This window comes from Xenopus laevis, chromosome 9_10L (assembly GCF_017654675.1).
Source record: "Xenopus laevis strain J_2021 chromosome 9_10L, Xenopus_laevis_v10.1, whole genome shotgun sequence".
NCBI lineage: Eukaryota > Metazoa > Chordata > Amphibia > Anura > Pipidae > Xenopus > Xenopus laevis.
This window is the reverse complement of record NC_054387.1, coordinates 72,157,504-72,172,703: the sequence shown is the minus strand read 5'-3', so window position 1 is coordinate 72,172,703 and position 15,200 is coordinate 72,157,504. Positions and strand designations below refer to the sequence as shown.

Genomic DNA, 15,200 nt, shown 5'->3' with positions numbered 1-15,200 from the left:
TACTCCCAACTACCAAACATAAAAGCTTGTCTGAACATAGCGGTTTTTCTAGAAAAATTTCAAAATTCTGAAAAATCACTTCAAAGGTTTTATTTTGCTGCTCCGCATATCCCAAACTATATTAGGTACCAAGAAAAAGCACCTGAAATATGATTGCCAGGGGTCCACTGAACAGTTTGATACCCATTATGCATAGGTTTACCAGAGTATCTGGCATTTAGAGACACCAATATGAAGTTAGCACATCCAAATTGTTCAGGTCTTTACTTCAGCTACTGAAAAATCAACACATTGACTGCAATTTTTGTGGGGTAAAAACACAGAAATATACGTTTAACCCCCAAAACCATATATTTTTGGAAAGTACACATTCTACAGAATCTAAAATGGGTACCCATGCCTTTCTGCTCCAAACTACTGAGTCGCAAGGCTTTCCCAAAATTGCCGGTTTTGGTGAAATATCTGAAAATTGCCTCAAAGCTTCAACTTTCCAGCACCATATCACCCAGTTATCATTACGCACCAAGAAAAAGCACCCTAAATATGATTGCCAGGGGTCCTCCAAACAGTTTGGTGGCCATTGTTCATAGGTTCACCAAAGTATCTGGCATTTAGGGGCCCCAAAATGAAGTTAGCGCATACAAATAGTCCTGTGGGTAACTTCAGCTAATCAACATATTGACTACATTTTTGTGGGGTAAAACACAAATATATGTTTAACCCCCAAACCCATATATTTTTGGAAAGTACACATTTTACAGAATCTAAAATGGGTACCCATGCCTTTCTGCTCCAAATTACTAAGTCGCGAGGCTTTGCCAAATTTGGCGCTTTTGGTGAAATATCTGAAAATTGCTTCAAAGCTTCAACTTTCCAGCATCGTATTGTCCATGTATCATTACCAGCATAAAACATCCTAAATATGAACGTCAGGGGTCTACTGAACAGTTTGATGCCCAATATGCATAGATATACCAAACTATGTGGCGCACAGAGACCCCCAAATGACAATAGTGTATATACATTTTCACGGCTGACGCGCTGGCTGCTGCAATATAACCACCTGGTGTGTGTATTATGCGACATTAGACCCCCCTAACAGTACAGAGACCCCAGAAAACCATATATTTTCAGAAAGTACACATTCTGACGAATCCAATATGAGTAAATATGTGTTTCTACTGCAAACTGCCAAACTGCAAAGTACTGCTGAACGTAACGGTTTTTATCAAATTTCTGAAAATCGTCACGAAGCTTGAATTTTACCCCATTATATGCCCCACAGTTTGTAACGTATGAGCATAAAACATCCTAAATATGAAGGCCAGGGGTCTACTGAACACTTTGATGCCCAATATGCATAGATATACCAAACTATGTGGCGCACAGAGAACCCCAAATGACAATAGTGTATATACATTTTCACGGCTGACGCGCTGGCTGCTGCAATATAAGCACCCGGTGTGTGTATTATGCGACATTAGACCCCCCCTAACAGTACAGAGACCCCAGAAAACCATATATTTTCAGAAAGTACACATTCTGAAGAATCCAATATGGGTAAATATGTGTTTCTACTGCAAACTGCAAAGTACTGCTGAACGTAACGGTTTTTATCAAATTTCTGAAAATCGTCACGAAGCTTGAATTTTACCCCATTATATGCCCCACATTTCGTAGTGTATCAGCATAAAACATCCGAAATATGAACGCCAGGGGTCTACTGAACACTTTGATGCCCAATATGCATAGATATACCAAACTATGTGGCCCACAGAGACCCCCAAATGACAATAGTGTATATACATTTTCACGGCTGACGCTCTGGCTGCTGCAATATAAGCACCTGCTGTGTGTATTATGCGACATTAGACCCCCCCAACAGTACAGAGACCCCAGAAAACCATATATTTTCAGAAAGTACACATTCTGATAAATCCAATATGGGTAAATATGTGTTTCTAGTGCAAACTGCCAAACTGCAAAGCAATGCTGAATTTCAAATTTCTGAAAATCGTCACAAAGCTTGAATTTTACCCCATTATATGCCCCACATTTCGTAAAGTATCAGCATAAACCATCCTAAATATGAACGACAGGTGTCTACTGAACACTTTCATGCCCAATATTCACAGATTTACCAAACTATGTGGCGCACAGAGACGCCCAATTGGATATATTGTAGATAAAATTTACAAGACATAACAAAATAATACAGAAAGTGTGAAATTCAAATAAATTACTAAAATCCAATAAAACCACAAAAATCTATGCTTTTTTTTTTCAGACTAGTGTAATCAGACATCAGAATTACAGTTTGAATATTTTAGCTTGGCAAAATAGGTTTTACGGACAGAATAAAGCAAGCAACAGTTATGCAGCGCTGAAAATGTAATAAAATGGCTAACAATGCACCAAAATCCCCAAAATTTCAAAATAATCACCGAAATAACATACAAAAGGTATTGCACAGTACGGTTAGCGAAAACGCTATTCGCAAAGGCAATAAAACATTTTTTTCAGCCAAAAACACAACAATGCAATATGGAAAAAAAAAAAAAAAAAGCTACACAACAGTGTATGTGTGTGTGCATGTGTACAATTGGTAAATTGCATGTTATGTGCATGTGTTTGTGTGTGCAAGTGTATGTACCCCCCCCAAGTGTGTGTGACCCCCCTGATCCCCCAAAAAATGTATGTGAGTGTGTGTAAGTGTAAATCTAACCATGTATTAGTGTATAAAGTGTGTGTAAGTGTATTTTGTGTGTGTGTTACACTAACCTGGGGTGTGTAGCTGCAGATCTGTGTCCATGATGGCAGGAGGAGTGGAGAAGCAGGAGGGAGTCGCCAGATCCGTTGATCCGATGCGTGGGCGTCGCTGGAGGGACCCGGAAGTGCAGGCAGCAGCAGCAGCGCGCAGACACGTGCGTCTGTTGCGTTTATGGGGCCCCTGGACGATCGCGCCCCAGGAGCCCCTTTCCCACCCACTCCGCTTGTTGCCTAGGGGGTTCTGAGCGAGCGGGGAAGGAGCGAGCAGCATTTAAAGCCGCTCCTGAGCTCCCCCGCACGCATATGCTGCAGAACGTAGAATCTACGTTCTGTGGCATTTCAAGATACTTTTCCACAGAACGTAGATTCTACGTTCTGTGGCACTTAAAGGGTTAAGAATACAACCCTGATGTTGCTGGACTACAGCTCCCAGAATGCCTTAACCTTGTGTATGGTTTTAGGTAGCTGGGATCAGTTTCCTGGGGATAGCACAGCCCATGGCACAAGCACAACTCGTGAGAGTATAGTCTCTTTTTGGCAGTTTAGTATCACTTGCAGCAGAATAAACAAAACAAACAATTCAAAATAAAATCCTTGCCACTTAACGGGCTTCTAACTAACACAGGTCAGTTCTCCTAACTAACCAGGAGTAGGCCTACCGCCTTTCTCCTCAAACCAAATGAAAAGGTAATACAAACAAAGTTCCAACCTTGTAGGGATTCCAATATCTCTCTGTGCTCACACAGACAGCTTCCCTGTGTCTTTCTCAGACTGCAGCTCTCCCCCTCTGGCTTGAGCTGCCTTTTTAATTATTCACCTGAGGTGCCTCAGGATAACACAAAAAACCCAGGCTGGATTAACAGTCCCGGAACCACTCTGTTAGGAACCTGGGGCATAAATAAACTCCCTCCTGAACTTTCCCAGGTATCCTAGTAGTGACCTCACCACACTTGATAATATGTCAGTGCTGCCTGACTGGCGGCCCACGTGAAAGTCTGACATGAAAGTCTGCCTGCTGCGTTTTTACCTTGTGTAACATTTAAAAGGTATCACTACAGAGATTAATTGGCTCCTGCATTGTTTACACCTCAAATTCAGATTATAAAACCCTGCATTGTTCACACATGTAATTCCCCCTGTATTGTTCACACATGTAACACCTCTATTGTTCACACCCCTAAAGCCCTGTCCTGTTCACCTGTTCACACATACAAAATGCTGATGGGTATGTAGTACATCTTAGAGTGGTTCTGATAGGTTTCCCTGTTTTCTGCTATGTTCTGCCTTTCCTATGCTCCTTGGGTGTGCCATACTCTGCCTTCCCTATGCTTTCTTTGTGTGTCATGCTCTGCCTGCCCTATACTCCCTGGCTGTGCCATAATCTGCCTGCTTTATGCTCTTTGGGTGTGTTATACTCTGCCTGCGTGTGCCCTGCCCTGCCTGTGGAACATAATCCAGGTATGGGTTTGTTAGCATTTGAAAATAGTTGCTAGGTGTTTAAACATATGCTGGGTGGTGTTATCCAGGCCTGGACTGGGATTCTAAATGCCCCCCCCCAGCCCATTAATAGTGACTGTCTATGGCATTTTACAGCAGCCACTCTGGCATTTGGCAGAACCCACAGACTGCCAGTCCAGGCCTGGTGTTATCCACAGGGGAAGATGAGGTATATGGATTTAAGAGTATGTCTCCATATGACAACTTGTTTCACATATGAGTGATAAGTGAGCACCAACCATTTGGTTTTTTGGTGTGATACCACAATTAATGTTGACATGGTCTTGTTGTAACATGGGTGTGGTTTAAATTGAGTGTGATTTAGAAATAGGGAGTGGACAACACTGGCTTCCATTATCGGCCCTCCACTAAAGCATGTAGGCCAGAAAAATTCCGGCCCTTAGTATCACAGAAGTTGGACAGCACTGCCTTATTTAATGGACCAAGATATTTAATTTTACATTGTGTCCAATTGCAGAGAGTAAGTGGGTGCCAGACTGAACTACAGGTTAAACTTCAGGGAAAGTGATTTTTTTTAGGGAGCTCAGTTTTAATGTTCCAAATGAGTGGGTGCCCCCTATAGAGAGAAGATTGTCCTACTAGCAGTATTCTTTTCAAGGAACACGATCTCTCTGTTCTGTTTTTCTCAAGGTTTTTGGTTTGGTTACTTTTTTTTTGCTTAGTCGTTAATTACAAATTATGATAAGGCAAGTACATTAAACATGGTTTTCCTAGAAATCCCTAAACCTAACAATCTAATACTGTGACCTTCACATACGGACTAAGCAAAACAGAGATAGAAATGTACAGTGCTGACGTGGGAGGGGGAGCATCGGCAATAAGGGGAAACATTATATTATATTATAATAACACATGGGGATGGTGGACATCTAGTACTTGTTTGGTCTGCCCATCTGACGCCCACAATGGCTTGCAATAGAGTGCAACTTGCACACTACTTACAATAAAGTTTTGCTTCTGAAAGAATTCATAGCTTAAGCCTAGTGGCACTTGCCAATGATTCCACCAACATTTTGTTCCTAGCACTTTACTCCATTACTAACTAAGACCTGTCTGAGAGAAAATGTCTTTGAGGAATCTCTGGAATTACTGTGAAACAATTTTAAGCACCAAAAGGAGTTTATGGAATGACAACTCTCAAAGGTAACCCCTGTATTGCTAAACAATACCCATTTCTCTGCATGGAGCCAATTTAGTTTTTATCCAGGAGGGATTCAATGGATAGTGCTGTCAAGCAGAGGTACGTGAGTAATGAACCAGCTAGTAACATTCCACTTTAGCATTTATCACAACACATGCTTTTGGGTGTGTTAGCAAGAAAAATGTCTGTATTTTTTCTAAGCCTCAGTCAGAAGGTGAATTATATTGTTAGCAGCTGATAATTCAAACAAAGAATTTTAAACACAGGGAGAGTGCAAGCCTCAGCCAATGTTCCATTCGTTATATGTATATACAAAACACCATCACTGGGAAGACCCACTGTGTTTGTGGAAATCTAAGGCAGTAATCACCCACAAGACATCTAAAGCACAGCTTCAGAATAAAATAGAGAAATATATACTCTTTCGCTTTCCCTAAAACGAACCGCTTTTTCTTTCCCTAGTTCTCCAAAGTAGGTGTTCCCAAGCTTAATTATATATGCAAGAGATTTCTCTAGTGAATATCCTCCTTGTCAGCTGTCAGTCATCTTCTTGGTATATAACATACTGAGATTACTACACAATTTTTACTTAAAGAAGTAGTAAACCCTGCTGCACTGCACTGCTCAACCAAATGTTACTCATTTCTTGACTACAATTCCCAGAGTAATGTAACATATGCAGTTAGGTCCTTAAATATTTGGACAGGCAACTTTTTTTTCTAATTTTGGTTCTGTACATTACCACAATGAATTTTAAATGAAACGACTCAGATGCAGTTGAACTGCAGACTTTCAGCTTTAATTCAGTGGGTTGAACAAAAAGATTGCATAAAAAATGTGAGGAACTAAAGCCTTTTTTTAAAACAATCACTTCATTTCAGGGGCTCAAAAGTAATTGGACAATTGACTCAAAGGCTATCTCATGGGCAGGTGTGGGCAATTCCTTAGTTATATCATTATCAATGAAGCAGATAAAAACCCTGCAGTTGATTTGAGGGGGGGGGGGTGCTTGTATGTGGAAGATTTTGCTGTGAACAGACAACATGTGGTCAAAGAAGTTCTCCATGCAGGTAAAACAAGCCATCCTTAAGCTGCAAAAAAAGAAAAAATCCATCAGAGAAATTGCTACAATATTCGGAGTGGCAAAATCTTTAGTTTGGTACATCTGGAGAAAGAAAGAAAGCACTGGTGAACTCAGCAATACAAAAAAAGACCTGGACGTCCACGGAAGACAACGGTGGTGGATGATTTCAGAATCATTTCCACGGTGAAGAGAAACCACAGAAAAACATCCAAACAAGTGAAAAACACTCTCCAGGAGGTAGGTGTATCGATATCCAAGTCTACCATAAAGAGAAGACTGCATAAAAGTAAATACGGAGGGTGCATTACTAAGTGCAAGCCACTCATAAGCATCAAGAAGAGAAATCCTAGATTGGACTTTGCTAAAAAAAAAAAAAACATCTAAAAAAGCCAGCACAGTTCTGGAAAAACATTCTTTGGACAGATGAAACCAAGATCAGCCTCTACCAGAATGATGGCAATAAAAAAGTATGGAGAAGGCGTGGAACAGCTCATGATCCAAAGCATACCACATATCTATAAAACATGGAGGAGGCAGTGTGATGGCTTGGGCGTACGTGGTTGCCAGTGGCACTGGGACACATACAGCCAAAGCAACCCAGGAATTTATTAAAGCAAAGAAGTGGAATATTCTTGAATGGCCAAGTCAGTTACCTGTTATTTTTGAGCCCCTGAAATGAAGTGATTCTGTTGAAAAAAGGCTTTATAGTTCCTCACATTTTTATGCAATCTTTTTGTTCATCCCACTGAATTAAAGCTGAAAGCCTGCAGTTCAACTGCAACTGAGTTGTTTCATTTAAAATTCATTGTGGTACAGAACCAAAATTAGAAAAAAAAGTTGTCTGTCCAAATATTTATGGACCTAGCTGTAAAAAAGGTTGAGGCATGCTGGGAGCTGTAGTCCTTAATTATAAGTTATATTTTTCTGTGATTTGTAGTCTAGCAAGAACTGAGTACAGTTTGATTGAGTAGTGCATTGCAGCAGGGTTTACTACTTCCCTTGTAGTCCAGTATATGTGATAAAAAAAATGAAGGATTTCATTGCTGAATACCTTTTCAATTAAGAAAAAGAATGCACAGAACGAGTTACATTCAACTAAGTTGAAACTGATGAAGAGGGTACTACTTGGAGACTATGTTAAAGGTGTTAATTATTCCATTGTGTAGTGTTTAGGGCAGAGAAATGCCTCTATCAATAATGAGTAGAACAAAGACCAGGGACTTGGCTGTACACAGAGCAGGCAGGGTTCTTACTGAAGGATCCATTTGCTAGAACAACTGGGAAAAAGTTTGATTGAGCAGTGTTGCTTTAAGAATCCATCTCTATGTTGTGGTACTACATCACCAGGAATACTCCAGACCTTCATAACATATTGGAGCGGAGCCACAATGCTTTTGAAGTTTTATGTTCACATTATGGAACATAAGCACCTGTTGGTTTGCTCAGGGTACATGTAGGTCTGGTTCAGATGAAAAACACTCCCTTTACTCAAGGAAGTTTAGGAATAATATCATTGAACTGGAATGGTGACACAGTTATCGCCAACAATAACACATTCTGAATTGTGTTTATATAGTGTATGTGTTATTTCCTTGTGTCCAAGGTTTTTCCAACTCTCCTGGTCAGTATTACCCGATTAGATAGAAGAATTAGACTGTAAGCCCTGACTGGGGTTTATAGTGCCTGAACAATTATTTGTGTAAATCTATGTGTAATCTTTCCAGATTGAAGGATGCACATAACACATCCTGTTTGTCTCCTATATGAAATACTAGGAATAGGCTGTACAGTCCTAATTATTAATGACATTTATTTTCTGAAAAAAATCATTCTGAAGACCCATGAGACAAAAAATACATATGGTCACTTTGAAAAAAACCTCTGATACAGTCTAACACCGAAAATATATTTTCTGGACCTCTCTAAAGCAAACTAAATTGGAGCCTGATTGGAAGGAGAATGATATGAGGCTCAGGATACAACACAAGAAATGAGGAACATGTGACAAATGTGACTGCAGAAAATACAATTCATTTAAAGCCATTCACCACCTGGAAGGTTACCATGACAACTAGATGTATCTGCATCTTAATTTATCTGTTTCTGCTACAGTGAAGGCAGTCTGTCCATTTTCTTTCATTAAATGCTCACATCTCATGGGAGTTGACTTGAACGGTCAACTCCCCAAATTCTTTTCATTGATAGCATCTCAAGAAGCTCAAACCACGACACGGAAATGATCTCACAATTACAATTGTCCCTAGTTTTTAGAAAGACAAATAAACCTTTTGATATACAAGCAACCCTTTCCACAGGCCAACCACCCCAACTAAAAGGCCCCCAAATGAGTTAATGATTAACTATGTTACATCCTGCTCAGGGCTGGACTGAGAGTCAAAATAGGCCCTGGCATTTCAGGTACAAAGAGGCCCAATCAGCCTACACAGAGGCCCAAACAGACCCTACCAGCCCACTAAATACTGACTTTCTATAGCACTTTATAGCAGCCCCTCTGGCATTTGCCAGAACCCACGGATTGCCAGTCCGGGCCTGATCCTGCTAGGATTCTATGCTTCCTATCTGTATTTCGGTCACAGGCATGGAGAGAAATAATAATTTTTATATAAACTAGGAGGGAGGTAAAGAAATATTATATCTTTACCTGATTTACACTAGATAAATACAATGTAAAAATAGCTATAGTGGCCTTCGTGGCTTGGATCAAATACTCAAAAACATTTTGAATTTTTTGCTGTCAAAGATTAAGGAATGAAGAAACAATACATTCCAATGCCCATAATAAATACATTAAGCTTTCTCTATGGCATGTTGCACTATCTCATGCCCTGCAGTGAAAATGACACAATGCAGAAAATATACCCCACAGCAAACACAGACATGTATTAATCAATATAATAACATGCATCCCCCATTTGAGGTTCCCAAAGGTTACATTTAAGGTTAAGTTTACTGTGCCCCCGTCACAACTCACTTCTCTGTGTTTCCTATTATCCAAAGGGACACTAATCCGAACTTCTGAATCCAAGCACATGCCATTGAGATCAATAGAAAAAATCTGTTATTCTGTTCACCATCCACAGAGCTCCATGCAAATCTTGTGCCTTTTTTTGATATAAGAAGATATTTAGAGGGGTTGTATTGTCTGATGCAATTATTATATCAGCAATTAGTTTCAGCCTCAAAACCAAGGACATTTTTTTAACTGTGATCATTTTAACATTTAACTATTGATTAGTTAAAGACTCCACAGCAGAGTACTGATGTCTATGCGATCCCTTTATATCTAAATGATAAAGATAATAATCTGAGCAAGACTTCCAATAAACGCTCATCAGACACACACGCTCCAATGCAATCCTCCCTTATATTGCATCATTTCTTATTGTGCTTTGATTCTAAGAGGATTTTATGCTCTACCCACAACCTAATCTATAAAGCTTCACACCATTCAGTGATCCACATATATGCAGAATCCACTTACAGCAAAAATGGCAGTTTTAAAGGAACGCTACTTTTGTAATACTTCTAGAAAGTGCCTGTAATCCTAAATAAATAGAAGAAGAAATGGCTTTCTGTGAAGAACGAGGCAAAATCTACGGGAACAATCCACAAATACATAAAAGGTTTATTATATGATTTCAAGGTACGCTTCCTTCAAGCACATCTTGAAAAACAAGTAACAATGATGTCTACAGAGACGTAAACCTTACATAGCAGCATTGCTCAAAAATATGCTGGCAAAAACTGGATGGAAGCTGTAGTCCAACAAACATTGATGTTTTTAAATGGGTTCTATAACTCCCCAGGGAGTTTTATACCACCCCAAAAATGATTATTTTGCTCTTTTGATGCAAGAGAATTCTCCAGTGAGAATCACCCTTACCACCTCTACATCAATCATCTTCTTCGCCCTAACAATATTTTGAATTTTGATAGTTCGAAGTATTACAGGTATGGGACATGTTATCCAGAATACTAGGGATCTTGGGTTTTCCAAATTACAGCATGCTCCCACAGGCTTCACAGATACAAAGTCTGTGGGAGATTGCACAGTTGAAGCCGATTCCTGACTAGGCCCAAATGTGCATGTTCCAACAGGCTTAGTGTCAGCGAAGAGACCGGAAGAGAATGCAAATAGGCAGAAGATGGCGTCTAGGAACTCTGCTGCTCAACTCTGCATTTTAGGCTCAGATTTATTTTCAGGGGCACCTTTCTGTCTAATACACAGTGCAGGGAGGGAGATGTGAGGGGTGATGGAAGGTAGTTAAGGGGGCTGTTATTATTAGGGGGGGTAAGTTCTCCTTTAAAGCCTGCTAGAGCTGTTCATCAGAATTTTCCTCCTCCTCCGATTTCTGTTGAAGGTCAGCCTGAATATTTGGTACAGAGGTTAGTGGTGCTATATCTGCTACACTGGAAAGGTTATGATCCTGAGGAGAGATCTTGGGTTCCCGCCTCAGATGATCTGGCTAATTGGCTCAAACATCAGTTTAATGCTAAATTCCCTGATAAAGCCTAGGGGTCTGGTGGCCCCTTCTAGAGGGGTGTGTAATGTAACTATACCTGGTGGTTTAGAGGGGTCTGCGCTCTTCTTACTAGTTGCGTGTGTTCTCTTCATTTTGACACGAGTGTCATTTTATTCAGGAAATTCAAATATTTAAAGGTGTCTTGTCTGTTTTTCCTTTACCCAATGTATGTCTATTCTAGATAGTTCCTGGATGTAATTCTTAGTTGATTGACTGTTCCTTGACCCTTGCCTATCCTTTACCACTCCTATCTGTTGCCTGAACTAACCATTGTCTGTTTACTGACTACCCTTAAGGACTCCGATTCTGTACTGCGCTGGCCAATTGGTTCTGAACCTGGCCTGTTCCATGACTATGCTTACGCAATCCCCATTCCTCAAGTCACCTTTGCCTGCCCAGAACCCTCGCCTTGGTTCTCTCACTTTAAGACCTGGCAGCATCCGAGTAGCGAAGGGTTCCTCCTGATGTGAAAAGCGGCAGCGTGAGCCAAGACTGGAACCTTGGCGTCTGTTCTAGGTTTTGGGATAATGAACGTGACAAATTGCTTTCCTGATAACGGATCCCATACCTGCATTACAAAGCTTGCAGCTAAGGTTAAAGCAATTTTGTTGCACTCAAACAATGTTGTTTTCTTCTTCATGATAGAAATGGCACCTGATTCAATTAATTTATCTATGCTTTATGATAAAATATTTTCAGGTTATGACTTCTGATAGAATCTGATAGAAATATAGGAGTGTATATAATTGTAATGTTTGCAGATCAGTTTGATGCTGTCGATGGGTCAGCAATGGCTGTTAAGCATTGAGTCCTTGTAGCATTTCCAACAGCTTGTTATTCATCCCCTGTTATCTCTAATAATAACATAGTACATACAGATATCAACATTGTAAGGCTCATTCATCACTGGTTTTCTCTCCAGCTTTTTTTTCAGCTACAAATGGTGCTTTTCCTTTTACATTTGGTATAAGGAAAGAGGAGAAAAAAACAAATTTATTTTCCTGGCAGGGAAAAGGTTGAGAATGTTTAATAATCTTAAAAATGCCCTTGTATTTTCTTTTATGGAGAGAAACAATGCATTATTTATTTCTATATTCCCATACAGACTGTTGGGATGGTGCATGTGCAGAGCTACTGCCACGTTTTCCGGAAATGTGTGTTCTATAAAGTAGGCCACTGTGTCCCTGAGGGCTTTCTGTTAAAAGAATCCCCTTTTTATTCAATGGATGTGTGTAGTCTATAAATAGGTGTAAATGCACTTTACCTCTTCTTTAAATATCTTGTCAGAAAGGAAAAAAGGATAAACGGTTTTAGGTGCACCTCAGAAATATTGTGGGCACAGCTGCGGGGCCATTATCCAGACAACATATGAGAACAACATTTTCCTATTTAGAGCTACTATTATTACTTTCTCTGTAATAAAAGAACATTCCCTTTTACAGGGAGGTTATTAAATGGGGTATAAACACTGCTGCACCACACTGCTCAAACCAAACACACAGTATAATGACAGTTGAGACATGCTGGATGATGTAGTCCAGCAATATCAGGGTTGTATTCTTAAAGCAATATGGCACAATAAAACTTTTCCACAAATCTCTACAAAAAAAAATCCTCCAATGAGAATCCCAGCTGATCAGTCTAAATCTGTAAAACGTAAGCACAGTTTCCCAACAATGAACCAATCTGTCCTTTATTCCCATGTTTGATTCCAGTGAAGACAAAAATAACATAATTATGCCATAATGATGCCTCATATAGTGCTGAATTATTATTGGTCAATTCTTTTGCATTCGTGGTGACGTTTTTGATCAGAAAAATTCTTGTTTGGTGGAGATCTAAATTACAGAAAGATGCCAGGCCGCGTTAATTCTAGATAATAGATCCCATACTACACCGAATGTGTGCATGGTGCTGCAGTCCTTGAATATTTTACATTCATCTGTATGGTAGGTGTATCTAATATATACTGTATGCATATATATATATGTATATATATATATATATATATATATATATATATATATATATATATATATATATATATATATATGGTAAGAAATTATTGGATTGGGGAGAGATTTTCTGAAATACATTGTGATGTAATGTTTATAACAAATGCACCATGTAAATCAACCAAATTTAAATGCAATAAATGCAAAGAAACACTAGTGTCCAACCACAAAATAATACACACACAGAGTGCTGTAACTCTCATGTCAGATCTCTCCCACCCATCAAAATCTTGTTCTATTGTTTCCCCAAAGACAATGGATTTCAGTCTCTGCCATGCTCTTTGGAGCTGGTTTAATAGGGATCACATGCCATTTAGAAACATCAGTGAATAAGGGCTGTCAGAGCAATGTGAATTAAAGATTAAAAAAGATTAACTGTTAAACGGATTTTATGTAAGAAGTGTAGGTTACATTCCTAGTTAAAAGTTGATACCCCTTACAAACATTTAATACCATGTATTTGTGTGTTCATAAAGTATATTATGAATTTCACATGATACTAGAAAAAGGAAACGCTGCAGTAAATAAGCACAAGGAGCAAGTGAATCTACATAAGGTGTCCCCTTCATTGATAAAGCTATTAACAATGCATCATGTTTCGAAAGGTTGGACAGGTCTAATTGAGCAGTATTATGTCTGCAATAGCCAGTGGCTTCAGTGAACACGGAGGTGATGTTTGGGAGGCGTCAGGCAGAAGCTTATTGGCAAAGAATGATCAACTTGCTTGTTTCATGAGCCAATAAATTGACATCTGTAGGGAAGTCTAAAAACAGGACAATAGATGCAAATATGCAAAGTTTGTCTTTAATGTTTATGCAGCCCAGACAACAAAGCTATTGTCCTGTTGCAGAATATACCGCTATGGGATCCGGTATCAGAAAATCCACTATCCAGAAAGCTTCGAAAATCAGGAAGGCCATCTCCCATAGATTCACATAACACTATTTTTTTCAAATAATTCTACGTTTTCTGTAATAGCACAATAATACCCTATACTTGATTCCAACTTAGATAATATTAATGCTCATTGGAGTCAAAACAATCCTATTGGGTTTATTTATTTTTAAATGTTTTTAAAGTAGACTTAAGATATGCCCAAAGTACTTTTTTTGTCCTCTAATTGAAAGACTTGTGGGATCCTCATAGTTTTTGTTTATGACTTAACTAAATAATACAGGTCACTGTGATCTTTTCTCTATATCCTTGCGACAATACACAACCTTTGCCAAAAAATGTATAAGTAACACAACATCCTAAACCATGAGATGTATGCATGTTGTACTTGTCATCACAGGTCCTCTAACCTCAAAGACATAGGGGCAAATTTACTAAAGGGCGAAGTGGCTAAGGCTGGCGAAAATTCGTCATTTCGGCACTTCACCTATTTACTAATGGTCACTGGCGTAAGTTCGCTAGTGAAGGAGATAGACTCGCAACTTTGCACTCTAACGCCAGGTGAATTTTCGCTCTGGCGAAAGAACGTTGCTACGCAAATTCACTAAGTCTTTTATTTTAATGACCGTTACCTCTATCACCAGACTTGCCTTCGCCACCTCAGACCAGGTGAAGTGCAATGGAGTAGATAGGACTTGCTTGAGATTTTGTTGAAAATTTTTCTAAGTTCCAAAAAACGCTGGCGTCTTTTCCTTTTTACAGGGTGATAGGCTGAAAAAGATCTAAAAGATTTTTTGGGGTACTCTCCTTCCCTCCTACATTTGATAACATATGGCACATAAACTATTTTGTGGGCTCATGTGTAGGCCATTGTACTTTAACTGCATGCAATATGCAAATTAGCCAACGCTATCGTAACTTCGAACTGCTGATCGTATTTTCGCTGGAGCAAATTCACAAGCCTTCTGTACCCTGTGCGCAACTTCGAATCTTCATGAATTAGCGTTGTCCAGACGAAGCCAGCACTGGCGAATTTTCGCAGGTAAGTAAATTTGCCCCTATATTGGGACTATTTATCATGCTATGTAAAAACTGCAGTGAAGCATTATGTTGCCCAGAGTAACCAATCAGCAATTAGATTTTAAAACAGTTAGAACAGATCTGATTGGTTGCTGTGAGCAACATCACTGGAAATGTTTCATTCCACTTTTTATACAGCATGATAAATAGACCCC

General features: G+C 39.4%; 1 protein-coding gene across 3 annotated transcripts in view; it reads right to left on the bottom strand.

Moving 5' to 3' along the window:
- Positions 1-15,200, bottom strand: part of slc4a10.L (solute carrier family 4, sodium bicarbonate transporter, member 10 L homeolog) — a 104,722-nt gene that overhangs the window by 78,314 nt on the left and 11,208 nt on the right. The window contains exon 1 of one of the 3 annotated variants that reach the window (XM_018236859.2): positions 3,479-3,548. The exons of the other annotated variants lie outside the window; for them this stretch is intronic. The gene's annotated coding sequence lies outside the window, so the exon portion shown is untranslated. Of the gene's footprint in view, positions 1-3,478; positions 3,549-15,200 lie in introns of those variants that run through there. 3 annotated transcript variants of the gene reach the window in all.